Here is a 27,851-nt window from a genome sequence, read left to right as displayed (position 1 = left end):
CTAGAAAAAGACTCACATATCCAGTCTATTCTCATTGTTCACGGCATTGTGTTTTACAAAGTCGTATTGAATTAGCAAATTCCATACTGAACCTAGGGAAAATGCAAAGTTAAGTTCCTGTGAGCCTCTGGTCACACATCAGCCTATCAATACATAACCCTGTTGTATGTGTGTTTCTGTTTAAAGACACCTTATTTAACATATATTGTTGATTTATTGACATTGAATTCACAACCAACAGCACTATAACCCATGCCCAAATGAAGCATATATGATGCACTTTTTTCCTACATAGGGGACATCACAACCTTCTTGCACTTAGGATCACTAGACAGCACTGATTATGATGCCTGGGGCCTGTTTTAAACAGCAAAATTACAAAAAAAAAAAAAAAAAAGGCACGAAATTCCAAAAAATATGGCACTAAATATACTACAAAAAGGACAGCCATTTACAGTATGAGAACTGAAACAAGAAGGCAGTGTGTCACCTTTTCAGCTTTCAGCCTTGGCTGGAAACATGCACATTGGGCCAGTCAAGGTTTTCGTCATTCTGTGCATGTCCATGAATGACCAGGAAAGCACTGTGAGTATGAAATTTGGGGCACCAGTAAACTTTAATGAGGGGCAAATTCAGAAATAAACAATCCGTGAATAATGAAGATTGACTATACAGTTAGCCCTCTGTATTTGTGGGTTCCACATTCACGGATTCAATCAACTGCAGATCAAAAATATTCAGGGGCTGGGGAGAGAATGGTGCATCTGTACTGAACAGGCACGGACTTTTTTCTTGTCACGATTCCCCACACAGTGCAATAGAGCAACTAGCTACATAGTATTTACATTGCAGTAGGTGTTGTAAGTAACCTAGAGATTATTTATTAAAATATATATGAGAATTACATGGAAATACATCATTGTATATCATTTTATATAAGATCCACAGATTTTGGTGTCCCCGGGGTCCTAGAACCAATCCCCCAAGGATACTGAGAGGCCACTGTATATTGACAACTAATCTTCCATACGTTTTCGTCTTGAAAAAAGAAAAATAAAAAAAGAGGAAACTTAGCCCTTACTCTCCTATTCCCAGGCCAACATGATCACTAAAGTGCTTGCAGTCAGTATAGTTTAGTTCTGCATCACCAGTTCTAGAACGCCACCTGTCTAGAATCAAATGGTATATACTCTTTGTGCCTGGCTATTTTTACTGTTTTTGAGATTTACTCGTGTTTTGTGTACTCAGTTCATTCTTTCTGTTGCTGAAAAGTGTTCCATTGTATGGGTATATTATAATTTCTTTATCCATTGTTTATTTGCCATGGATATTTTGACTTTTCGGTTTGGGTTGTTGTAAATAAAGCGGCTGTCATTTATCTTGAGTAAATACCCAGAGTGACGATCGCTGTACATTTATCAGAGTTGTAGGTTGTTGTGTATTTATCAGTGTTTCTTTGCCTTAGGACTATGGACATTTTAAGCCAGATAATTTTTGGTTGTGGGACGGTCCTGTTCACTGTAGGATGTTTAGCAATCTGCCCAGTAGATGTCAGTAGCACCCCCTTTGTTGCAACAGCCAAAAATATCTCCAGACATTCCATGTCCATGGAATTATGGACATGGCACCACACCTGGCCAACAGCTTATTAAAATTCTGAATGTCAGGCTTTGTACTTAGCATTTCATATGCAGTCATGCATGGTACAACAATACAGATACATTCTAAGAAATGTGTTGAAACCTGCTATAGAATTTAGTTACTACTTAATGGATATTGATAATAAAATTGTTAAAGCAAACTCCGGCATAAAGGAACATCCTTAAATGCATGACTACAGCTCATGGTTCCTTTGCTGGAGAAAGCAAATCTTAGATCTTTCATTCATTCACTAGAAGGTTCTATGTAGTGCATTTCATTCAAAAATTACAAAGCCTTAGGCCCATTGTGTGTAGATGTTGAAAAGCATGTGGTAGTTTTATTAATAAATTTTGAGTTGTTTTATTGTGGTTGCTACTGTCAGACGTAGTTACCACGTTAGCCCAGTTATTAATTCATGTCCTCATGGCACTTACTGTATGGGCTTTTCAGCCAGTTCAAGACTCTGATGTTACTGTCACATTTCTTTTCTTATCTGTGCTGGATACACATTTTTGGACAAGAAACATTAGCTTGCACTATTTTCTAAAGCAGATTGGTAAATGCTTGAGTAGTCATTTCGTTGGAAGAATTTATCACAGGCAAGAGTTTCACATGGGAACTCAGTATGTATTTTCTGATGAGCAATCACTTTGCATTTATTTTTGCAGGAGCTGCCATCAACAATCTAATTTTAGGTATTATCACCAGGGTCCATGCATGTGTAATTTTTACTGGATCTACATTCCTTTCATTGTTGAAATTAGTTGAATGATTCTGTAATTTGCTTTAAAATGCAAAGAAGATCATTTTGTAGCCATCTTTTAATTTGCAGAGCTTGCGCTTCTGCCACTGATGTTTATTTTTCCTGAAAGCCTTTAGAAAGCGTGGGAAGGACTCAGTTAGGTCTGTAACTTCCCATGGAAGCGGCCTCTGAATTCTTGAGCAATATCACTTTCAGCCTCTCCTGACATGACCCGTTCTTGGTGTGATTGTCAGTGGTTCCAAATGAAAGTCTCTCTTGAGGTCGGAGGCAGGAAGAGGCCAAGCTGCCATCCGTGCAGGTTAATCCCAGCGGCGATACAGAAAGGCCTGCATGGTGGAAGTTCTGGGAGAGGGCAGCCCTACTGTCATTCTGATCCCATTTTCATGATTTCTAGGTTGTCTAGAAAAGAAGGCAGAACCAGTGGCCTGAATCCTCAACTATTTTTTTTTTTTTGAGACAGGGTCTCACTCTGTTGCCCAGTCTGTAGTGCAGCAGCACAGTTAGCTCACTGTAGCCTCGGACCCTTGAACTCAAGTGATCCTGCCACCCCAGCCTACCAAGTAGCTATGACCAGGCATGTACTACCATGCGCAGCTACATGCACTGCCATGCCCAGGTAATTTTTCTGTAGAGACAGGGTCTTGCTGTGTTGCCCAGGCTGGTCTCAAACTCCTGACCTCAAGCAATCCTCCCAGCTTGGCCTCCCAAAGAGTTGGAATTATGGACATGGCACCACACCTCGCCAACAGCTTCTTATTAAAATTTTGAATGCCAGGCTTTGTACTTAGCATTTCATATGCAGTCATGCATGGTACAATACACATACATTCTGAGACATGTGTCGTTAGGCCATTTCATTGTTTTGCGAACATTATACTTCATAACTAAGATGGTATAGCCGCCTATACACCCAGGCTATATGGTGCGGTCTGTTGCTCCTAGGCCAGAAACCTGCACAGCATGCTACTATACCGAATACTATGGGCAGTTGTACCGCACTGATTACTATATGTGTATCTAAACACGGAAAAGGTAGAGTAAAAATACAGCATAAAAGATTTTTTTAAAAGTACACTTGCATAGGACATTTACCACAGATGCAGCTTACAGGACTGGAATTTGCTCTGGGTAAGGCAGTGAGTGAGTGCTTAGTGAATGTGAAGACCCAGGACATTACTGTACACTACTGTATGCTGTGAACTTAGACTGTGCTACATTATGTTTTTAAAGACTTTCATTTCTTCAATAATAAATTAACCTTAGCCTATTCTTACTATAACTTTTTTACTTTATAAACTTTTAAAGTTATGTAACTTTCACTCTTTTGTAATAACACTTAGTTTAAACAGAAACACATTGTGCAACTATTGAAAAATAGTTTCTTTATATACTTATTCTTTAAGTTTTTTTTCATTAAAAATTCTTTTCTTTTTAAATTTTTTGGGCTAAAAATCAAAGACACAAGCACATTAGTGTAGGCCTTCACAGGGTCAGGATCATTGGCGTCACTGTTTTCCACTTCCACGTCTTCCGCCCTTCTACTGGAACGTCTTCAGGGGCAGGGGTGGTAACATGCATAGAGCTGTTATCTGTGAAAGCAGTGCCTTCTTCTGGATAACTCATGAGGAACTGCTTGAAGCTGTTTTATAGTTACATTTTTTTTCAATAAGTAGAAGGAGTGCACTCTAAAATATAAAATATAGTGTAATGTAATAAACATAAACTTGTGACACTTGTTTATTATCATTATGAAATAATATATACTGTACATAATTTGTATGTGCCATACTTTTATATGACTGGCATCACATTAGGTTTATTTACACCATGATCACAACAAACACGTGAGTACTGTGTTACACTGTGACATTACAATGGCTACAATGTCACTAGGTGACAGGACATCAGCTCCATTATAATCTTATTGGACTGCCCTCATATATGCGGTCTGTCATTAACTAAAATGTTGCCAAGTAGTGCATGACTATACATTATCTAATTTCATATGTGTCATCTAGTTCTGAGAAGTATCATAACAATCTTAGGAGGCATTTTGCCAATAAGGAAGCAGACTCCAAGGATGGCCAGCCACAGCTCTCGGAGCTGGTATACAGCTGAGCAAACCGAAAGCCAAGCCTCTCACCAAACTCCAGGGTTTTTTTTCTTCCCCCTTTTCCCTGCTCAGCCAAACCTGTTTTTATCCAAATTGGAAACCTAGCCTAGCCTAAGGTCTCCAAGTATGTAGACTTTCAGACCAGCAGCCCCATCGCAGACTTCTGCAGGATGTACATCATTGGGAATTCATGATTAAGTGGTTAAATGATTTGTTTCTGAAACAGAAATGTATGCTGTCTGTGGCGAGGGGTGGGAGATGGGCAAGAGCTGGTCGGGGACATATTACCTTAAAGCCTCATGTGCCAAAGAGCCAAACCATGAGGTTTTCTCAGAAAGCAAAGCCCAGCACTCACACGGCAGGTGTGGCGGCGCAGGTCTGGAATCCTGTCCTGATGCCAAACCTGGGGCTCACAGCTACCCAAAGGTAGCCTCCAGAGAACACCTCAAACATTTTTGCTTGTTTTCTCCTGTCTTTGCTCAGCCTGGCAGTCACTGGCCTCTGATTTAAAGAGTTGAGTTTGCGGGTGGTTTGCTAATTATGACCCAACGAGCACTTCTGGCTTCAGTCAGAGTGAGTGGGGTGTGAGCCAGCACACAGCCATGGCCTCCCGCTGCCATCTGTGATTTAGAGCAAAATCTTTGAGAGAAGTATAACTGCCTGAATTACTGCTCTTTTATATGTTTTTAAATGAGAATGTAAAGGCCAAGGGCATTTTTGCCCATTTAATGCTATTAAATCCATCATTAAATCTCTCACTGAACACTGGCTGATTTTAATGATGCCCTCAAGTACCGATCCTGGTGCTTGACTGTGTTAATATTGTTGTATATATAGATACAATAAATAATGCTTAGCTAAGATGGTATGAGAAGCATTGCTGCGTGTATCAATAAAAATAGTCGTACTAATGAGACCAAGTGTCAGGAACAGATGGTGTGGTGGGAATTCAGCCATTGCAGCTAAAGTTTGGGAAAGGACAAAACTCCATGGCACATTGAATCCATCGCTAAAACCAGCCTGAATCCTCTAAATATTTTACAGCAAGCTGGCATAAAAGGATTCGTTTGAAGTTATAGGATTTTTTTTTTTTTTTTACTATGCAACTTTATAGCACTGTGGCATAAAATCCACAAATGCTTTTCAGTATCTGTTCTATTTACTAGCCCCCATGCCCCTGATTTCTGGGCAGAGTCACAGCTATCAGCCCGATCCTTACTGCATTGCGCTGTTATACTTGTGTTATTACCATATAAGATCAAGAAGCAAAAGGTGGAAAATCTTGATTTTTTAAACATTTGTTGTTTAGAAGGTGAACTTAATATTATCTGAACATTCAGTATTCTACCCTTCACTTTATGGCCATGTTAATCTTTAATCATTGCAATAGCCACAACTGACATTTACGGTTGTACACTGAGCTAGTGTGTGCTGATTGATGGTGGCTTTAATGCCAATATCTCAGGGAGCCTCACGTTGGCCTCATGAGTCAAATACCATTATCAATCTCCAATCCCCATTTACAGATGAGGAAACTGAGCCTGAGAGATTAAACAACTTTCCCAAGAGTACAGAGAAGTGACAGTCAGAATAAAAAGCCTAAATTCTTCATCTCCTATTGTCCTTTTGCAGAAAGCACTCATAATTGCACAAGATTTGAGAGCCTGCGCTCAGTGAAGGCCATGGGGCATCATGCAGAGACTATGTCTATGGGGGCGCAGGCACTAAGTGAAATCAAGTTCTTCTTAAATCACTTAAAGCACTTTGGGAGGCCAAGGCAGGCAGATCACTTGAGATCAGCAGTTCGAGACCAGCCTGGCCAACATGGTGAAACCCCATCTCTTCTAAAAATACAAAAAATTGGCCAGGTGTGGTGGTGTGCACCTGTAATCCCAGTTCCTCGGGAAGCTGAGGCAGAAGAATCACTTGAACCCAGGAGGCTGAGGTTGCCGTGAGCCGAGATCACGCCACTGGACTCCTGCCTGGGTGACAGGGCACAACTCTGTCTCAAAAAAAAAAAAAGAAAATTACTGCTGATTCAAACTCTCAGAATTCCTTGAGTTTATGTGAAGAGTTGGAAGTTTTCTGAAGAGTTCTAAACTCTTCCACATATTCAGTGGAAGGAGCCAACAGAAAAGCCTTTTATCTACAACAGTTTTTAGAACTTTTAAGCAAAAGAAACCTGAGGGAAATAAAAATGTCCCCCTTTTATTGCCCTTGTAGAAGCTCTGATAAGATTCCATTGTAAAAAGAGAAGAGGAATAAGGAGAGAGTAGTTTTATTATTTCTAAGCTAATCTTGCTATCTCTGGTAGTTGTAACCTTTACAGGTAATTTTTGGAGATTTGGATATAATATTTGAAGTAGCGCTATCCTTATAAAGGCAGGTAGAATCTACGTCTGTGCTATTACTTTAAATTTGGAAATGACCATTTAATGTGAGTGTGGCGCTAAGGTAGTAACATACATTTTCATTAGTTGTGGACTGCATGTCTGTAATTCTCGATTTCACTCCCTTTCTGTTATAGGGGTCCACATAGATTAGAACTTGGAATGGCTTTGCCAGAGTTCAATTAGGAACAGACAGACAAGCCAATTCAGGCTGACCTACAGTAACTGGAACTCACTCTCCTGCTCTTGCCATGTCTGCGTCCTCTCCTGGCTGCCAGGACACAAGCAGGGAGATAAATGAGGATAAGTGACTAAAACCTCAGAGGGCACAACATCGCCGCTGTGTGCAAACACTCAGCAACATACAATGGTTTAAAAACAACAGTCAGGATAATTTCGTAGCTGGAGTTAAGGACTGAAGAAACACACCAGCCAACGTAGCAAAAACATACTTGCAAAGAGGAAGCTGAATACAACCTCCTGATCAGGTTATCACAAGTTTTTAAACTCTGATAACTTAAAATGTACTCACCTCAGCATCCACCTATAGAGATAATCTAAAAGGTATGGACTGAATTATAGGACAATACAATTACATTTGGTATATACTTATTAATGCTTCAGATCCTAAAATAAAAAGTAGCTAAGAGAAAGGAAGTCCACATTATTCAGTAGAATAAAATTGCTCTTGCAGTGAGATGCCTGGTAGAGCTTATTCCCTCAAACACCGACAGCCCAAAATTCTAAAGTTGAAAACAGAATGTCTCAATACTGCACACAGCTTTATGCTGTTCTAATGTCATACTGGCTTGTAACGTGAATTTGTATAATTTACTGAGATACGCACACTTATTTGCCATCCGGCCGCCCTTTGCTTTGAACTTGTTCCTGGCCTCTAGAGGGACCAACTCCCAGGCCTTGTATCTGTCATCTCCTTTCTGTGCTGTGCAGCACAGGCCCTCCATGAGATTGGTTGTGTTCTATCATATTTGGAGCATGCAGAGGTTTGGCAGGATATCACTACACTGAAATATGCACACATGCACCACAAAAACCCAAAGAATGCCTCCAGACCATCCATGAGGGTGCTGAAAACAGCAGGTCTGTGGGGGCTCACCCAAATCTTGTTTCTAGGTGGGAAACTATCCAAGAGTTCAAAGGGCTGGTAACTGGGCTGTCTGGGCTTGGTTCTCATTGATAGATGCTGTATCCTGATTCCCTGAGGGGCTTGGGGCTTAAACAACCCCCTTGCTAATCACTCAGGCTGGAACAGCTGGCAAGGTGAATACAGACTGGCTTCTAAGCAAGGTATCTGCAGAGGTTACCTTAGTGTATTCTTTGAATACTTTTCAGAATCACCTGGGTATGCTTAAAAAGTATGTTTTTGATTGAAGAGAGTTAATGTAGCTTCCAAAAGTACTTGCAATGGACAAAATATAATTGATGAAATATAATATCTGTGTTTAGCACATAGGAGGTGCTGAAAGGGAGTGTTGATTTACTACTGCAGTCAGGTATGAGAGACCCTCCTGAATCACCTTCCCTTTCCAGGGGTCCCTGTCATGTACCAGAGCAAGAAGAAAGTTTTTAAGAAAATTGGCTGGATGTATACCTTCAGGATGGTCTCTTGACCATTCTTTTGTTTTCTGGAAGTTTCTACAAATGACAGCTTCCACATCACAAATTCTAGAAAGACAGCTCTCGATTCCAGAAAAGCAGTCAGGCTAAATGATTTCCTACAGATGATCTGAGCAAAGATGTTGTTTGGTTGATGACACATATTTCATCAGTGGCCAGCCTGGCTTAGTCCTTAGGGCAGTGTGAGGCAGAAACGAATCCTGTGCCGTGTATTCTGTTCTCACGGGGCATCTTCTCATGAGAGGCCAGAGTTCCTGAGATGGATGGATTCCCTCACTGCATCGCAGCCACTGGCACCCAAATGCAGACTTTACATTTGTACCCTCTCCTTCACATTGTCTACCCAATGTCCCCAGACACGGGCAATCCGTGAGCCCTTGGGATAGGCAGGCTCTAGAAGAGGAGGTGATATGCAACAGCTTCTCAGGATCTGCATGGTTGGAACCAGAGTAGGGGTTTCTATCCCCTTAAGTTTGGAGGAGGATATTCAAGGGAACTTGGGAGGTAGGGCTTAGCAGTGCATGGCAATTGTTGAACTTCGGGATAGAGCGAAAGCTTTATTGCCATTTTGAAGTTGGGTAAATAATGAAGCTTTCTCGTTTACTTCTCTGCTCATTGTCTGTTTTCTTTCTGTCGATAATGGATTTTATGTACCACGATCCTCTGCCAAAGACATGCCAAGAAAAGATAAGGCCAGCCTGGGCACCAGGTACCAAGTACCCATTCACTCTCTTTAATCCCTTATAAAATTCTGAGAAGCCCTAGGAACTCTAAAACAGCAAGGCAAGACAGACTTTTTGGATATTTAAAACTATTTGTTTGGAAAATACTTGTCCTTAAGAAACAGATCCTCTACGTATTCATGCGCCAAAATAAGAATTTTATGTCATTTTTGCTTCTGGGTATCTAAATGACATTGGTTTAAAATACTTAGCATCTTGTTGTGGGTTTTAGAACCCTCACGTTACCTTCAGAAGTCTCGTCTCTGAGTTTGCCGTGAACACTGCGTTTGTACGTGTGTTGGGCTGGAGGTGTTCATCCACAAACCTAATTACCAGTCAAAATGGTCAAATATCAGGAGAGACCTGAGCCTTTGATGTTAAACTCAAAGTAAAGCATAGAAGGAATTGAGCAAATGCTTCTTGACTGCCTCTCTTGAGAACCAGTGTTGCAGGTCAAAGTTTACAAAGTTTTAGGAGCAGTTTCAAATGGATTACCGTGGAAAAGCTTTGCAGGGCCATGGCAGGCCCTTCTTCCTCCGGCGGCAGCGCAGCTCAGGCAGTGTCTCCCGCAAATGTTCAGTAGGGACCTTGTACCATCTTTTAAAATTTTAACCCTGACCTTGTACTTTTGAGTTCTGTCCCTTCTACTCTCTCTCATGCTGGCAGAATTCGTGCCTTAAAAAAATACCATCATAAAAAGGGAATCCTGCTTCTTTATTTTATAATGTTCACTAGCATTTACAGATGTTTGGGCCAAAGGGCTTTTGGTAATGTCTACATTAAGCCTTTCAAGTGTACTCTGTTAACAATTATTGCAATGTGGGGACCCTAACTCCAAAAGAAAACTGTCTTCATGCCCAAGGGGAAATGGAAAATCAAAACATTGGCCTGAAAGTAAAGAAGAAATGTAAAGAAGAAAAACAAAAAACACTTTCAGGTTTCTGAAGCAATCGTTTTTGGTGTGTATGTGTTCATTTATTTGAACTGAAGTCCCCCAGATAATAAAGTTCTGCGTAAGCTTGAATGTCATATAGGCTAGCAGTATTCACCCCAGCAACTCCCTCACCTCATATAATTCCCAGTTTATAGAAAACAGAATTATAAGACTTTTTTTCTCTTTATTTGGATTTCAGTTAGGTTTAAATCACTCTTTCTAATATTTTGCTATACTTGGTTAATCTAGCAACAAATGCTAATGCCCTTTTGGTAGAATATTTCTTAACCCACTTCTTGGTTTCTTTCTTCTTTTATTTCATTCATTTATTTATTCATTGAGCAAATGTGTTTGGTGCCTCTACTGTGTGCCAGCAAACATTTTCTGGAAAGGACCACATGGTCAGTATTTTAGGCTCTGAGGGCCATCCAGTCTCTGATGTGACTACTCAGTTATGCCTTTGTAGCACAGAAGCAGCCTTGGGTAACAGCAGTGAATGAAGTGGTGTGGCCGTGCTCCAGTAAAACATCATTTAAAATAACGTGGCGGGCCACTTTGGCCTGGCAGCCATTGTTTTGCTGCCACGGCCCTAAGATATAGCAATGAACAAACAGAGAAAGTTTCCCGTTCTCATGACATGTTAGCAAGAGGAGACAAGAAACAAATAAACCAATAGATATATAAATGTTAGGCAATGTTAAGGGCTAAGAAGAAAAATAAGGCAAAGTAAGGGATAGAGAGTGACTGGGCTGGTATTATTTAAGATATGGCAGACAGGGAATGCCTCTCTGCTGAAGTCATGGTTGAGCAGAGACCTATCAAGTGAGGGTCATGGAGGAGGGTGGACAGGCCAAGTAAATAGCAGGTGCAAAGGTCCTGAGGCAGGAACCTGTTTGGTTTGTTTGGAGAAAATCATTGTAAGTAAAGTAGAGTAAGTAAAGGGAGAATGATGAGAACTGAGTCATGGGGGGAACCAGGACCAGATCCAAGGGCCTTGGGTTTCATTCTCCATTAGCTGGGAAGGCACTGGAAGTTTTTCAGCAGAACACTGACATGATCTGTTTTGTGTTTTAAATGATCCCTCTGGCTGCTGTTGGGAGAAGAGACTTGTCAGGGAACAAGGGTGGAAGCAAGAAACCTCAGGAAAAGTCAAATGAGAGATGACAGTGGTGTCTACCATGGTGGCAGCCTTGGAGGTTATAAGCGACTAGATCCAGGATACGTTTTGAGGGTTGAGCTATCAGGATTCACTAATATCTTGCACACCCAGGGTGAAAGAAAGAGAGGAGTCAAGATGAGTCTCTAATTCACAGATAACATTATCTTCTACATAGAAAACCCTAAAGAGCCACCCCCACCACACACACACACACACACACACACACACACACACACAAAATTATAGCTAATAAACAGTTTGCATCTAAACAACTGGAAGAATGAAGTTGCCATTCACTCAGGTGGGGAAGATGATGGACAAAGCAGGTTTGTGGTGAAACTCAAGAGTTCAGTTTTAAATGTGTTCACTTAGGGTTCTCTTCAGATATCTGAGTGGAGGTAACTGGGAAGCAGTTAGATGCACAAGTCTGGCGTTCAGGCGAAAGGTGTAGTTCAGCCGGGGAAACATGGCCAGGATGAGATCATCCAGAACATAAGTATATCTGGAAAAGAGAAGTGATTGTAGAGCTAAACCCTGGTTTTCACAGTCACATAAAAATCAGGAAGGTAAATGGATAAGCACAGACTGACCAAAAAAAAAAAAAAAAAGGGGGAGAGAGAGAGAAAAAAATCGGGAAAGTGAGAAGGATCTTACAAAGGAAGCTGGGAAGGAGAACCTAGAGTAGATGTTTTGATGACCAGGAGGATAGTGATTCATTGAGGAGAGAATTATCTACTCAAACAGAGCACTGAGAGGTTCAGTAGATGGGAAACTGAGAATCAGCTCCAGGAATGCCAGACTGACGTCAGCTCGATGCACAGACTGGATTCTGGACAGGGAGTTTAGACGGAGAGCGCAGGGAGCTCTTCCTAGCAGTTTTGCTATAAAGAGGAACAGAGAAATGGGATAGTTGCTCAAGTGTGCTGTGAGGTCAGGGGAGAGTATTTGGAAATGAGAGATAAGTCCTGCTGTTGTACAGTGATCGGAATGACCCATAGAAAGGAATAATGAACAGATGCTCATTAAACACTTCAGCAGCTTCAGTGGTCCTTCAGATGCTGGGATTCTAGTTTCAAATGAGTTGTGTTCCTTATCTTTTCTTATAATGATGCTGTGGCTATCTTTTCATTATAACTATAAGACACTTTCTGTGCATGTGACTATTAATCTATGTCTTGTGTTCATGGATTGGAAGACTTAATATTGTTAAGATAGATTGACATACCAATGGCATATAGAGCACATTGATAGTCAGGCGAGAGAGCATGGAAATGAGAAGACCTGAATCCTGCTCCTGGCTCTGCCATTTGCCAATGTTGTATCTTTGGAGAAGTTTCTGAGATTTTGTTTCTTTCCTTGTAAAATGAAGACTAACAATAATAACTGTGTGCTCAGAAACAGCAAATTAAATACCACATGTTCTCGCTTAGAAGTGGAAGCTAATCAGTGGGTACACATGGACATACAAATGGAATAATAGACCATGAAAGGTGGGAGGGTGGCAGGGGAGCGAGGGTTGAAAAACTACCTGCTGGTACAGTGTTTACACTCCGGGTGGCGGGTTCACTAAAAGCCCAGACTACACCACTACCCAATATATGCATGTAACAAACCTGCACTTGTACCCCCTAAATACACAAAAATACATAACTGACTATTAAGAATAATAACTGTGTGGCCACTTACCCAGGGTTTTTTGTTTGTGAAAATTCCCTGAAAAATGTGAATCACCACACTGGTATGTAATATTATGAGCATATTTATAATCTTCCTGTTGTTTTGAGAATTTATTTCTTAGGGATTTATGCCAAGAATTCAAAGTTAATTTTCTATGTTGAAGTTAATATAATATACTCTAACTGTAAATAAATGATAACAGCCACATGGCCATCTCAATATTTACAGAAAAAGCATTTGACAAACTCCAACACCTGTCCATGATCAAAACACCCACCAAACTAGGAATAGAGGCAGACCTCCTCAAACTAAAAAGTTTTCTATGGAAAACCCACAGCTAACATCATGCTTAATGATAAAAGAGCAAATGCCTTCCCCCTAAGATTTATCTGCTCACTACTTCCAGTCAGTGTCATCCTGGAAGTACTAGCCAGAGCAATCAGGCAAGAAAAGAAAAGGCATCCAAATTGGAAAGGAAGAAGTAAAACTATGTCTAATTCACAGATAACATTATCTTCTGCATAGAAAACCCTAAAGAGTCACCCCCCTGATATGCACACACAGAAGTATAGCTAATAAACAACTTTGGCAAAGTTGCAGAATATAAGGTCAATATGCAAAAATCAGTTTTATTTCTATACTAGCAATCAGGAATCCAAATTTAGAAAATTTCATTTACAATAGCATCAAAAGAATAAAACACTTAGCAGTAAGTTAACCAAGAAAGTGCAATACTGATACACTGAAAACTATGAAACATTGTTGAAAAAAAATAAAACTTAAAAAAGTGGGAAAAGGTCCTGTGCTCATGGATTGGAAGACTTAATATTGTTAATATAGGATGACAGACCAATGGCATATAGATCACATTGATAGTCATGTGAGAGAGCATCTACAGGTAGGAGTGGGAAGAGACAGACTGCCAAGCATTGTCCCAGCCGCTTATGGTAGGAGCTGGGTGGAATCCTGCTGGTGTGCTTATGCATAAATACATCTATTGCTTTCTGCGCATGTTGTTAATTCCCTCTTTCTGCCTTTCTGAAGCACCTACTTGTGTCATCCCTTCCTTGTATCAGTGGTACATTCCTTCATTCTTTGAGCAAATATTTTTGAGCGTCACCCAGTGCCAGGTACTGTGTAAACTGCTGGGGAAAGCCGCAGACCTGAAGGAGGTAAGAGATGAGGAGGAGAAGGAGGAGGAGACCAGAGGAAGAAAGAGGAGAAGGGCGTTCCAGGCAGACGGAGCTCCAGGCAGGATCCAGAAGGGATGTGATGTGCAGGGGTCACTTGGGCTTTGGGGCTTCAGAGACTGCACTGCCTTTTGGCTCTCAGGCCTGGAACAAACCAACAGAAACCTGTCTTTATTGCACAGTCAGACCTGCAGGAGTACAGCCATATAAACATGCACACTGCCCATCTGAACTGGTAGTGCTGGAACTAATTTTTGCAGGGTTTTTTTGCTTTTGCTTGTTTAAAGTACCCCAGGGCTTTAGTAATGCTGTGCAAACTGATCCTGTGATCCCAAGGCCAGGGGTGCAGGACGCAGCCTGTGGCGCATCTGCTCTGTGGGGCCACTGGGAGCTGGTAGAAGGCAGCCAACCTGTCTGTGTGCATGAAGACATGGCCTGCAGGTAGCTTGCCTGGCTGAGACCAGCTCTTCAGAACATTTTCATGGAGGCAGAAAGCAAAGGAACCAGGTGGAAAGCCTGCCAGATGTTGGAGGCAAAGATCTAGCAATCCTTATCTGAGGTATATGAAAGAGTTATGAATGAAGAGCCTTATACATACATCTATTAGAGAAGCTTACCAGGGCAGGCAGGTGGAATGCTTAGCCCAATCCAAGCAAGGACACAAGTATCCAGTTCAGTATCCCCCTTTGAGAAAAGCCCAAAGACCACTCGCCATGACTCAGCATCTGAGCCCTGAGATGCAGCAGAATTCAGTCTGCAGATGCCCATGGTCTAGGGCCTCAGGACTCTGAACATGCACCCTTCAGAGTTGCACCAGCCACTGTCTGGTTAACTGGCTTAAAGCCCAGCAGGAAGGGCCTGGGGTCAAGTAGGATCCGGCAAACATTTTGGAGAAGTGGAAGCTTTCCTCTGTGCAGAAAGAACTGTGGTCTTCTAGTGGCACTTGCTCCTGGGAAGGAATCAGGTAAATGAGCAGACCTGTGTAGGAACTTAGCATGGAGACTTACATGAAGGAAGTTCTCAGAAGATGCTCACACCCTGCCTGCTTCGTGTAACACTGGCTACTGCCACTCACAGCGGGCTCTGACTTTGCTCAATTCCAAGCGTCACCACCCATCCCTCATTTGGAATTTGCCACACATAACTGAGGGACTGTGGTGCTTTTGCCTGTGTGTATTTGTAGATTCCTATCTCCCCGGTTGTTCTGTAAGCTTCTTTAGAGCAGGGTCCATGCTTCCAATTTTCTTTGCCCCTTGACATGCTTGGCCCAGTGCCCCACACAAATTTTTCATTGACCCGTGTAGATCCCGGTACCGATAATGGTCTGATTTTCTACCTAATCCAGGGCTGCTATCAGATGCCTCAGAGCTGAGCCCCTACAAATTTTGGCTGGAGTCTACCGTTGAGCCCCAGATGGAGCTATTGGTTGTGCAGACAGGAATAATAAAAGATGATTTTAGCAGTTTTTTGTGGTTGTACCAGCAGCCTGTCATCTGAGAGGCTGGAGCCCACTGCTGAAATGGTAGAAATAGCTTGCCTTCTCATGCCAGTTCCCTCTCCATTGTAATTAGGAAGTTGGCTTGTTTGAAATATAATTTCACAGGTGCAGGATTCATCCTCGACAGGTGATTCTGTTTTGATTTTTATCATCACTTATAAAACAGAGTGGGGAAAGAATTCAGACCATAAAGCATATTCCACTGCAAATGAGATATTAGTGTTAAAAATTCTTCAGTGTTGCTAAATATTTACCCAATAGAGGGTTCCTACCTTCTGCCAACCTGAAGCATTTTCTTGGCAAATGTGTCTCATCTGGAACTTTGGAAGTCTTTCTGCATTGCTCCTCTAACTACAGAAATACAACCATCTGTCTGTGCTAGGTAAACAAACTGACCCCTACTCTTCTGTGGTTTTTTAAACCTTTGTTTTAATTTCTTGAAATATGCACAAAATAATTTTGACTCCGCTGATGGTTCTTTTTGTTAGGAGCCAAAAAGACAATTATAAGGAACTCCAGGAACACTGAGTGCATTCCTCTTTTTTTCCGGTGCTATTTGAAACCCCTCTGAGAATTGTATTTTAAAAGTTCCCCACGCTTTCCTTCCTCCTGAGAGCTAGTCATGCATTTTCACATGTTTCCTACTGTTGTATTATTTTATCATTCTACTATAGAAGCTTGGTATTTTTAAAGCATTGGATTTATTTTAAAGTTTATATTTGCCCATATTTAAACTAGTCTTCTACCACAACTAGGTCAGTGGGTATTGACTCATTTCCTTCTATGTGCTAGTTGCCAAATTCATTTTTAAAAAGAAGTATTCATGACCAGGCATGGTGGCTCACACCTGTAATCCCAGCACTTTGGGAGGTCGAGGTGGGTAGATCATGTGATCAGGAGTTCGAGACCAGCCTGACCAACATGTTGAAACCCCGTCTCTATACTAAAAACACAAAAATTAGCTGGGCGTGGTGGCACATGCCTGTAATCTCAGTTACTCAGGAGGCCGAGACAGGAGAATCGCTTGAACTCGGGAGGCGGAGGTTGCAGTGAGCAGAGATCGTGCTATCACACTCTGGCATGGTGACAGAGCAAGACTCTGTCTCAAAAAACCAGTATTCATATTTGAGGGTATTTTTAATGCATTCAAGGAACTACTGTCCTTTGAAATTGTCATCTTAAGAATCTAAATACTCATTCTAATGATGTTGTCATCTTTCAGGAATTCCTATAATGGCTTTTTTTCTTGAGAGCAAGAAGGATGAGCCATGAGGAATGACATCCTGACTTGGGTTTGTTTTTTTTCCCCAACTTTTAAGTTCTGGGGTACATGTGCAAGATGTGCAAGTTTGTTACCTAGGTAAACTTGTGCCATGGTGGTTTGCTGTACAGATCAAGCCATCACCCAGGTATTAAACCCAGTGTCCATGAGCTATTCTTCCTGATTTTTCCCCCTCCCACTACTTCCTCCACCCTCTGACAGGCCCCAGTGAATGTTTTTCCCACACTTGTGTCCGTGTGTTCTCATCATTTAGCTCCCACTTATAAGTGAGAACATGCAGTATTTGATTTTCTGTTCCTGCGTTAGTTTGCTAAGGATAATGGCCTCCAGCTCCATCCATGTCCCTACAAAGGACATGATCTCATTCCTTTTTACAGCCGCATAGCATTCCTTGATGTATATATACCACATTTTCTTTATCCAGTCTATCATTGGTGGGCATTTAGGCTGATCCCATGTCTTTGCTATTGTGAATAGTGCTGCAATGAACAAACACATGCATGTGTCCTTTATAATAGAACAATTTATATTCTTTTGGGTATATACCCAGTAATGGGATTGCTGGGTCAAGTAGTATTTTTACCTCTAGGTATTTGAGGAATTGCCACACTGTCTTCCACAGTGGTTGAATTTACACTCCCACCAACAGTGTAAAAGCATTCCTTCTTCTCCACAACCTTGCCAGCATGTTGGTTTTTGACTTTTTAATAATAGCTATTTTGACTGGTGTGAGATGATACCTCATTATGGTTTTGATTTTCGTTTATCTGATGATCAATGAAGTTGAGCTTTTTTCCATATATTTGTTGGCTGCATGTATGTCTTTTGAGAAGTGTCTGTTCATGTCCTTTGCCCACTTTTTCATGGAGTTGATTTTTTATCTTGTAAATTTGTTTAAATTTCTTATAGGTGCTGGATGTTAAACCTTTGTCAGAAGTGTAGATTGCAAACATTTTCTTCCATTCTGTAGGTTGTTTACTCTGTTGGTTGTTTCTTTTGCTGTGCAAAAGCTTTTTAGTTTAATTAGATCCCATTTGTCCATTTTTGCTTTCGTTGCAGTTGCTTTTGGCATCTTTGTCATGCAAGTTTTGCCCATGCCTATGTCCTGAATGGTATTGCGTATGCTTTTTTCTAGCGCTTTTATAGTTTGGGGTTTTACATTTAAGTTTTTAATCCATCTTGAGTTGATTTTTTGTATATGGTATAAGGAAGTGATCCAGTTTCAATTTTCTGCATATGGCTAGTCAGTTCTCCCAGCACCACTTATTAAATAGGGAACCCTTTCCCCATTGCTTGTTTTTGTCAACTGTGTTGAAGATCAGATGATTGTAGGTGTGCAGTCTTATTTCTGCGTTCCCTATTCTGTTCCATTGGTCTGTATGTCTGTTCTTGTTATCAGTACCATGCTGTTTTGGTTACTGTAGCCTTGTAGTATAGTTTGAAGTCGGGTAGCATGATACCTCCAGCTTTGTTCTTTTTGCATAGGATTGCCTTGGCTATTCGGGCTCTTTTTTGGTTTTATGTGAATTTTAAAATAGTTTTTTTTCTAATTCTGTGAAGAATGTCAATGGTAATTTAATGGGAATAGCATTGAATCTATAAATTGCTTTGGGCAGTGTGGCCATTTTCATGATATTGATTCTTCCTATGAATGAGCATGGAATGTTTTTTCATTTGTTTGTGTCTTCTCTGATTTCTTTGAGCAGTAGTTTGTAGTTCTCCTTGAAGAGGTCCTTCACTTCCCCTGTTAGCCATATTCCTAGGTATTTTATTTTCTTTGTGGCAATTGTGAATGGGAGTTCTTTCATGATTTGGCTCTCAGCTTGCCTGTCGTTGATGTATAGGAATCCTTGTGATTTCTGCACATTGATTTTATATCCTAAGACTTTGCTGAAGTTGCTTATCAGCTTAAGAAGCTTTTGTGCTGAGACTATGGGGTTTTCTAGATGGAGTTTTCATGTCATCTGCAAACAAAAGTAATTTGACTTCCTCTCTTCCTATTTGAATACCCTTTATTTCTTTCTCTTGCCTGATTTTCCTGGCCAGAGCTCCCAAAGCTATGTTGAATAGGACTGACTTTTGTTCAGTTTTGATAGGGAACTGCTGTCACTAGCTTCATCAGCCACTTCAGTTACGGCTTGGCCCTTAGTGACTTTTGTCTCTTTGTTAATTCATATCCACTCTTAACTCTGCAATTCCCTACTCCTGTCACCCCAACCTTCACCCTCACCACCCAAACCCCAGAAATTGATGTAGCATTGTTCCCAAAGAAGAATTCCAAAAACATTTGAGCACTGCAAGCATTTTTTGATTAAAAGACTTACCTGCCTAGGTGACGACTTTTTAGCAACAAAAAATTACATGAATTTACCTTATAGCAAGTATTTAAGCATCAGTCTCATTGTCTTATCTTACCTCACAAGTTAAGTAAACATTTGTTGATTTTGTAATTCTTTAATGAGCACCTGGCTAAGCTTGACACTGGGGAGGGAGCAGTGAACTAAACAGAGGGGGTCTCTGCCCTCAGAAGACTTAGCTGTAGTCTCAATCAGTGGACTGAGAGCTGCAAACTGTTAGCACTGTAGACATTTAGAGAAAAGGACTTAGAAAAGGAGACAATGAGCAGGTATTTCCTGAACAGTGTGAATCTTCTTGAAGGAAGATGTGATAGAAGGGGAGGATGTGGATGGGGAAGTGACAACAGGTGAGATGCACAGAGCCTCCTTCCTGTGGGCGAGAGTCGGAACCTGGCCATCCTGAACCCAGGCTCCCGTCAGGGATGGTGGGAAATACGCCAGACACTCCAGGGCCAGGGAGGCCTGAGATGAGGCTGAGAACCTGGAGCTAGTCTGCAGGCGGCCGCAGACTTTCTCAGGCAGGAAAGGCTTTTGGGGAAGAGTAATCCGGTGTCAGGATTGACAGCCTTTCCCTTAGCTGCCATCGCCCCTTCCTTGTGTTCGACCTCATTTAACGATAGATGGTTCTAGAATTAGCTGGAGACTTGGACCCTAACTTCCCAGGTTTGGGAAACAGTTTGAGAATTGTCATGGTTGATTAACTCTGAAATAAAAGTCTTAGTAAGCTTAGCTATATCACTTCAGGCTGGTCAGAATAATTTTTCTTTTAATTGCCACCATGTCTTCCCGAGGACATACAGAAGACATAACAAATGCTAGAAAAAGGAAGAGGCACGTCTGAAAGCATTAAGATCTTGGTTATATTGATACAAGATTTCCAGAGCAAATACTTTCTGTTTCTCTCCCTGAAAAGAGCTGAACATAGCCAGGCCAGTTCCGTGTAAAGTTCAGGGGAAATCCTGACATGTATTTGTGTACACATTGTTCTTGACACAGGGTGAGATGGGTTCCATCTAATTCACTCCCTTCTTTTGGCAGACACTTTGACTGTCACAGCTCTGCTCACAGGACTCACAGATGGGAAGCCGGAGGCCCCTCATGCCAAGCAGGCAGCCTGGTCAGACCAGAGCAAAGTGCCGCATTTGCCTTCCCTGCCTTTCCCGCGCCTGCCTCCTCGCCCAGTGCTAGTCGCCACTCTTTTTTCCCTCCCTCTCCTTTACTATTTTGTCCGACTTCTTGTTTTCTGAGGGGGACGGGGATGGGAGAGGGGACCAGAGTTGAGTTCAAGACGAGAGAACCAATAAGGCAGGAATACTGCATTCACACTTGAGAAATCCTGCCGAAGCTAATTGTTCTACGTTAAGTGGCATGTTTATGGTTTCCAAGATGGCCTTACTTCTCAGAAATCCCCAATTAGCTATTCCTATTGCTGTTTTACAGACTGAAGGAACAGAGAAGGACACAGTAGCCCCTGCCCTGCATTCTAGCTGTATCACAAGTGACTGAGAGGTCTTGGGCATCTCACAGAACTTCTTGGGGCCTGGTGTCCTCATCAGAAAATTGAGAAACACATCACTTCCTGGCAGTGTCTTCATCTCCAGATTCCACGGCCCTGTGGTTCTGAGACCAGAGTCTGTGCGTCCTCATTCCAAATTCCACTTCTTTATACCGTGTTATTCTTTTTTCTCTGGGATCTTCGAAATATCGGGGGAATCATAAAGTCCTAAAACATAAATATTATGTAAACAAGGTGGCCTTTAAAATGCTTTTGTTGGAACTTTGCTAGAATGTGTTGCTGTATCCATTTGTGCCAGCCTTCTTCGTTTTCAGAAACTGCCCTTGTCAGGATACCAGGGCTGAGACATCTTCTCTGGCTTGCTGTTGAGTCTAAATTGCTCTTTTATTTTAAGTCCTGGGATACGTGTGCAGGAGAGAGTGGCATAACATGTTTAAAGTGCTCAAGGAAAAAACTTTTACCCTAAAATAGAATATCTGGTGAAAATATCCTTCAAACAGGAAGGAGAAATTAAGACTTTCCTGGACAAACAAAAGTTGAGGGATTTCATCAACACTAGACCTGTCCTACAAGAAATGCTGAAGGGAGTTATTTAATCTTAAAGAAAAGGACATTAATGAGCAAGAGGAAATCAACTGAAGGCATAAAACTCACTGGTAACAGGAAGTACAGAGAAAAACAGAATATGATAACACTGTAAGTGTAGTGTGTAAACTATTCCTAAGTAGAAAGACTAAAAGATGAACCGATCAAAAATAATAACTATAAAAAAGAAGACATATTTGTATGCTGTGTTGGGGAAGATGCTCAGTGCTCAGTGAAAAAGGGTATGTCACCAAACAGTATGACCTCATTAAATATACATATTTTAATATAATGCCCATGTTAGTGTATATGTATAAAAATCAGATGATTACCCAGTGCTTAACACTATTCACCGTGGACTGTCTGCAGGTATTAGGATCCTGGGGGGTTTCACTCCCCTGCATTTGCTATTTTTTGCAATGTTTAACTTTTTAACCAGAAGCATATGTTATTTGTGTAAGCAGAAAATGTTATGGAAATACTTTTTTAAATTAAATTAAAAATTAAAATGAAATCATGTGTCCCAAACCCACCAGGGAGTACATATGAAATTAAGAACTTCATTGAGTCAGGAATATAGACAAAAAAAAAAATTGAGACACAACAATTAAGTCATGAAAAAGAATAGAGAGCAGAAATTGCCTTGAGTCCTCCATGTGGCTCCACCAAAGTCAGAGGAAGCTACTCCAGGCTGGGGATTCCCAGAGACATCCCACTCTGCTTGTGATCCCAGATGCCTCCAAGATAAGCTCACCATTTTACTGATGGTGATGGCCAGTTTACTTATGCACAGTTTTAATGGTTACTGTGTTGTATTACATTATGCTAAATTTTGCTGCTTTGGGCTACAACATTGATGTTTCATAGTGTCGTATACATGTTTACTGCCTGCCTCATTTTACCAGAATGTAGCCACTTGGAATAGTGCTTAGCACAAAACACTTATGGGATGTTTACTGACAAACACTGTTAGGAGGTTTATTAAAACCAATATCTTCCCTGTAGCTTTAAATCACGCATGTCTTTTCCACAAGCCATCCCCTCAAATGTCTGACACAGAATCCATGCTCTTCTCATGCTTCTTCTTTGCCAAAATGCTAATTAGACCCATCGGACCCACACAGCAACTCTGCGAATCCAGATCTATTGCGTTTACGTCTATATCTCCTCTCATGGTGCTTACACCTCCTGAGAGCAGGGGCCATGTCTGTTGTATTCTGCTTTGTTTCCCAAGACCTAGAGTAGCCCCTGGCACGTGGTGAGTGTTTAAATGTGTGTTTAGTTGAATGCATGCCTGAGTGCACAGGTGCACTAATAGAAACTGAACTGATTGGCTCTATTAAGTCTCAGACTGTTCAGCATGATTATTAGACTTCTTTTCAAAACAGGGAACTGCGTCTGTGTTGTCAGTGAACATCAAGGGATAAAAACATCCGTCTGAAATTTGTAGATTGCCTATTTACCCTTGAGTATAAGAACCTTCCTTTTCACCTTCTCATGAAGACTCTTGCAAGATCATGTTTGCTTCCTTTCCCGCTTTAAAGACACATTTAGCAAGTGAGTTCAGGCTCTCACCTTCTTTAGCCATTACTAATTTAGTGCCTTCCTTGTTTATCTTTATTATTTGCTCCCATAGAATATCTTTTCCCACTGTATAAGCACTTGTCAGGCTGTACTAATTCAGTCTTCTAGAAAACTCTATATTTTCAAATAAAAGCAGTTGTTATCCTGTTTATATTTTGGTCCTAACTTCTCTTTTTTTAAAGAGCTATGAACTTTTGGGGAGAAATGTTTTAATATTTTCCTTCTTATTCTTAAGAATAGTTTAACCTTATTTTTTTAAAAGGAGAAAGAAAAGATGGTTTTTCCAAGGCTAACCAGCTTTCCTCCAGCCTCTGGATTTGACTATCAATAACATGGAGCATGTTAGTAGACATTCTCTGTTTCCTATAAAGTCATCCTGCCTTTCGCATCCATCCTTTAGAGCCAGAGACATCTCTGCTGGCCTAGGGCAATGCCATTCAGTGATTTATAAATCACCTATCAAAACTGAGGAAAATACTTGCATAAAGCTCATAGAAGCCTGATCATTTGGAAGGGATTTAGCTGGGAAACATTTGAAAGAGAGAAAGGCACGTGCCTTCAGCAGAATTGGCCTAACCTTCTCTCTCATAAACCAGAATTCCCAGCCGACTGGGGGCTTTGATCCTGGCCCCAGTAGTTTCCAGGGTTTATTCTTGCCAAGGCTTGTTTCCTTGCTCAGCCACCTGCCTGGACAGTAATCACTGCCCTGTCATCATAGCCGGGTGGCCTCCCCCTACACTCCTAGCTTGCCGAACACCTCCTATACTACCTGAGCTGGTGCCTGAAAGGTAGTCTATAGGCATGAAGGCAAAGCTTCTAATCTTTAGAGCCCCAAACTAGAAAGAGGATGCATGCTGATTCTAGTAACTGTCCTTTCAAGAAAAATTCCAGACCCTGAGATAGCATTCTTCCCTCCCTTTATGCACATGCACTTTAGTGGTGAAGGGAGTTAGGGAAGCAAATTATTGTTTAATAAGCACATTTTTATTAAGCCTTCTATTTGACTATGAATAATTAACCAGTTAAATATTAAATAATTAACTGAGTAAAATAGATTAAAAAACAAATTTATAGACGTCTTCTGTATTCATCCCTTTTCCTCACTGGGTCGAATCCAAAAGCTGCCAGCACTAGTTATAAAGGTAATAACAGCAATAATTATTTTTGTGAGCACCTACTGTGTGCCAGCTGTTATGCTAGGTTCTTTCTATATCTATCACTAACCATTCAGGGAATCCTGCGAGATAGGATGACTAATACCGATTTACAGATAAAGACACTAATAATTGGAAAAGTAAACTTGCCCAAGGTCAGTCTGCTAGTTTGTGGCAAGGCCAAAATTACACAAGGTTTCTCAGATGCTGACCCCAAGCCTGATCTCTTCCACTCTCTGCTTCTCTGCAATTGCCACAGGGGTTTTATTGAGTGCACATTTCCAGATTATCTGTGGAAAGGGGTTCAGGAATGGGTTATGTGGAACACATGGCCAAGGATGCAATTTTCACCCTCTGGAAGGAGACTTCCAGCCTCCGCAGTCTTCCAGTCTGTCCCAAATGATGCCATCTTTTCCTTTAAGTGCATATGAAAGAACGTTTTGATTGTTGCAAACCACAGTTAGTTCAATGATCATCTGTTTGTCTGTAGGAAGGATCACTTCTGGGTGTTTGTGCTACCACTAAAAGGTATTATGTGAGTCAGAAATAAGGTGTCAGTGGCATAGTTAGTAACATGCATTTTCTCCCGAGCTGATCAGGAATTGGCTCACTTTTTATAAATCTCAAGTTAACATGATTTGGCTTAGAAATGACACAGTGATATATCAGCCCCAGATTCAAAATTTGGGAAATTCTCTCAGTGCCCCTCAAATTCTTTTATTTTTTTCTTTGTCAAAAAATGCATTTTTAAAATTTAAATTTAGACGAATTATTGCTTCTCATCATGAGCACAAGATTTGTACGAGCGCCAGAAATTAGCAGGTGCCTGTATATTGCAACAGGGGCGCCATGGTGAAATTGGAGTCACCTGGGTTTAACAGGAGTCACTCACACTCAGTCTATGCAGCTGTACACTCCACAGCTAAACCATCTTCCTAAAATTCTGAAAACCCAATATAAATTTTACTACTTTTAATATTTTATCACAATGCTCAGTTCTAAAAATCTCCAAGTTAAAGAATGAGAATCATTTTATTTTTTAAACACAAGTAATAAAATGAACATTGAAAGCCAGGTGGATTGAAGAAAAAATTTAAAATGTTTCTTTTTGTGTTCAAAAAAGTTTCAAGTAAATAATAGAACAGGAATATACTTGACACAGAGAGACAAGAGAATAAGACAGGTCACTCTCATCCTCTACCCCAGAAGAAAGCTGGAAAAATGCAAAAGAAGAGCAAGAATTCTCCAGAAAGGTACAAAATTAAGGGATCTAGCATGAAACAAACTTTTAAGGTGAGGACTGTGTCTTGATGTTTCTCAATGTTCTAATCCTCTCCGTGGAGAGTTCAGTTTCCAGGGAAGCTGAAGTCACAGAGGTGAAAGGTGGGATCTCTAATGGCATGGAATTGACCTTACAATTAGGAGCTCTTTTGATGATGTGAAGGAAACAATGAAAGGCCAGATGCCCTGTGGCCTCTGCTTTTTGATAAGTGAGACTCTTACAGAGCAAGCAGCAAGTGTGATGCACAGGTCTGAGTTGCCCTCAGCGTTCCCAGTTTGAAGGACTACTTTAGTACTTGTCAGTCTGCAAAACCTGAATTGAAAGCTGCCTCTCAAACTGATTCTATTGATTGTTACCTCATTTTATCCCTTGATGATTAACCTCATTGCAGGCAGGGGCAGAGTTCAGAAGCCCAGGCACTGCAATGAATTAGATTAATCAGAGTCCCATTCTGAGGTTCTGTCATCCAATGGGTCAGTATAAGACCCATAAATGCGTGTACAGCTCCTGGGAGCCCCTTTCTTAGGCCTGTTTAAGTTCAAATTGGACATATTCCTGGGTTTTCAGATTGAAGAAACAAGATTTTGCTCTGATTTTTGTTAGCCCTGTTTTTTGCAGTCTTTTTGGTTATTTGCTCATTTGTGTCTGTGTTTGAATCAATTGCAATTTTAGTTTCCGGCATTTTACAGCCTATGTTATACTGTGAGAAACAGATTTTTCTGAAGGTACTTTTTTCAGCAGCTACTGTTTTTCCCCAAGCTTTTAATCAGTAGTATTTCCATCAAAATGGTAATTGTCGTTATGATTAGAGACAGGGCCTCCCTCTGTCACCCAGGACAGAGTACAGTGGCGCAGTCATAGCTCACTGAAACCTAGAATTCCTAGGCTTAAGCGATCCTCCCACCTCAGCCTCCCAAAGTGCTGGGATTCCAGATGTGAGCCACTGCTCCTGGCCTGTTGCTATTATTAATGGATATGAATGTGTTATATGTATTACTTTTCAAACTATAGGTTTTTCTTTTTTAACAATAGTCTGTGAATTTTCGTTGATTTAGAGGCCAACTTATAGGTTTTGATGTGACTTACTAGTTCTGAGCCTTCAAGTCTGACCCTGTGTTTAAAGGGGAATGTCAGGTCTTTGCCCACAAATGCCAGGAATAGATTGACAGGCAGAATGTACTCAGCAGTCCCATTAGGGAAGGAATAGGTTTCTCCCACTTGATCTTACTCCAGAGCTGGTGTTCAGTGTCCCAGGTACAGGCCCATGGGAGTGTTTTCCTCTTCACCAGGTACAGTGGTCCTGTTAGCTGCCTGCATTTAGAGGAAATGCAGTGTAGTAAAAATTACCATGTCTGCTGTCGGCAGCACTTATCTGATAAGAGTGTCGTAACACGAATAATGTGTGTGAAAGAACTGAAAAGCTGAGTGATTATTCTGATACAGAAACTGAAAATGAAATCACGCTCTGATCAGCAGTCACTGCCACACATAAACGTCAATGTTGGCATCTTGCATTTTTATTCCTGAGTCACAGAATTCATTCCGTATCTTGTTTAGAAAACAGTAAGTTTCTGAGCACAAAGAATTCTGGAGTTAACTGCGGTCATCTGCCAGGCAGATCCCTCGATCCTGGCAACAGTCACATATACTTGGGGAAACAAGTGTAATTTCTTGTCACCATCATTTTACAGGCAAGAAAAGAGAATCTCAGGGAGGTTTAATGAATTCTTATTATTTTGACCATTGGGTTAGGCCTTGGAGGAGTTACAAGAACATTGTAAAAGATGATACCTTCCCTCAAAGAGGTTATAATCTAGTAGGGATTTAAAAAATAATCTGATCGTGGTAACACATAACAAAAAAGCTCACAGCACTGGGTAGCATGTAGTTGCTAAGTAACTGGCATTGGCTGGGCGCGGTGACTCACGCCTGTAATCCCAGCACTTTGGAAGGCCGAGGCAGGTGAATTGCCCGAGGTCAGGAGTTGGAGACCAGCCTGGTCGACATGTGAAACCCTGTCTCTACTAAAAAATACAAAAATTAGCTGGGTGTGGTGGCGTGCACCTGTAGTCCTAGCAACTCAGGAGGCTCAGCCAGGAGACTCGCTTGAACCTGGGAGGTGGAGGTTGGAGTGAGCCAGGCTTGGGCCACTGCACTCCAGCCTGGGCAACAGAGCAAGACTCCATCTCAAAAAAAACAAAAGTGGCATTGATGGTGTATAAGTGGAGGGTAGAAAGAGAGGGCTTGCTCAGGGTAGCATAGGTCACCTTCACAGAAAGGCCAGGATGAGAAAGAATGCAGAGGTAAGCAAGATGGAATAACGTGAAAGGAAAGGTGACACAAAGTACGGGCAGGACAGCAGGTAA

The 27,851-nt window shown here is 41.2% G+C and overlaps 1 protein-coding gene across 6 annotated transcripts in view; it reads left to right on the top strand.

The window, feature by feature from the left end:
- AFF3 (AF4/FMR2 family member 3) overlaps positions 1–27,851 on the top strand; it is a 618,932-nt gene that overhangs the window by 366,149 nt on the left and 224,932 nt on the right. The gene's annotated exons all lie outside the window — the stretch shown is intronic.

Source organism: Sapajus apella, unplaced genomic scaffold (genome assembly GCF_009761245.1).
Source record: "Sapajus apella isolate SASKATOON/1434 unplaced genomic scaffold, GSC_monkey_1.0 scaffold89, whole genome shotgun sequence".
Classification (NCBI taxonomy): Eukaryota; Metazoa; Chordata; class Mammalia; order Primates; family Cebidae; genus Sapajus; species Sapajus apella.
This window is presented reverse-complemented; position numbering and strand designations above follow the sequence as displayed.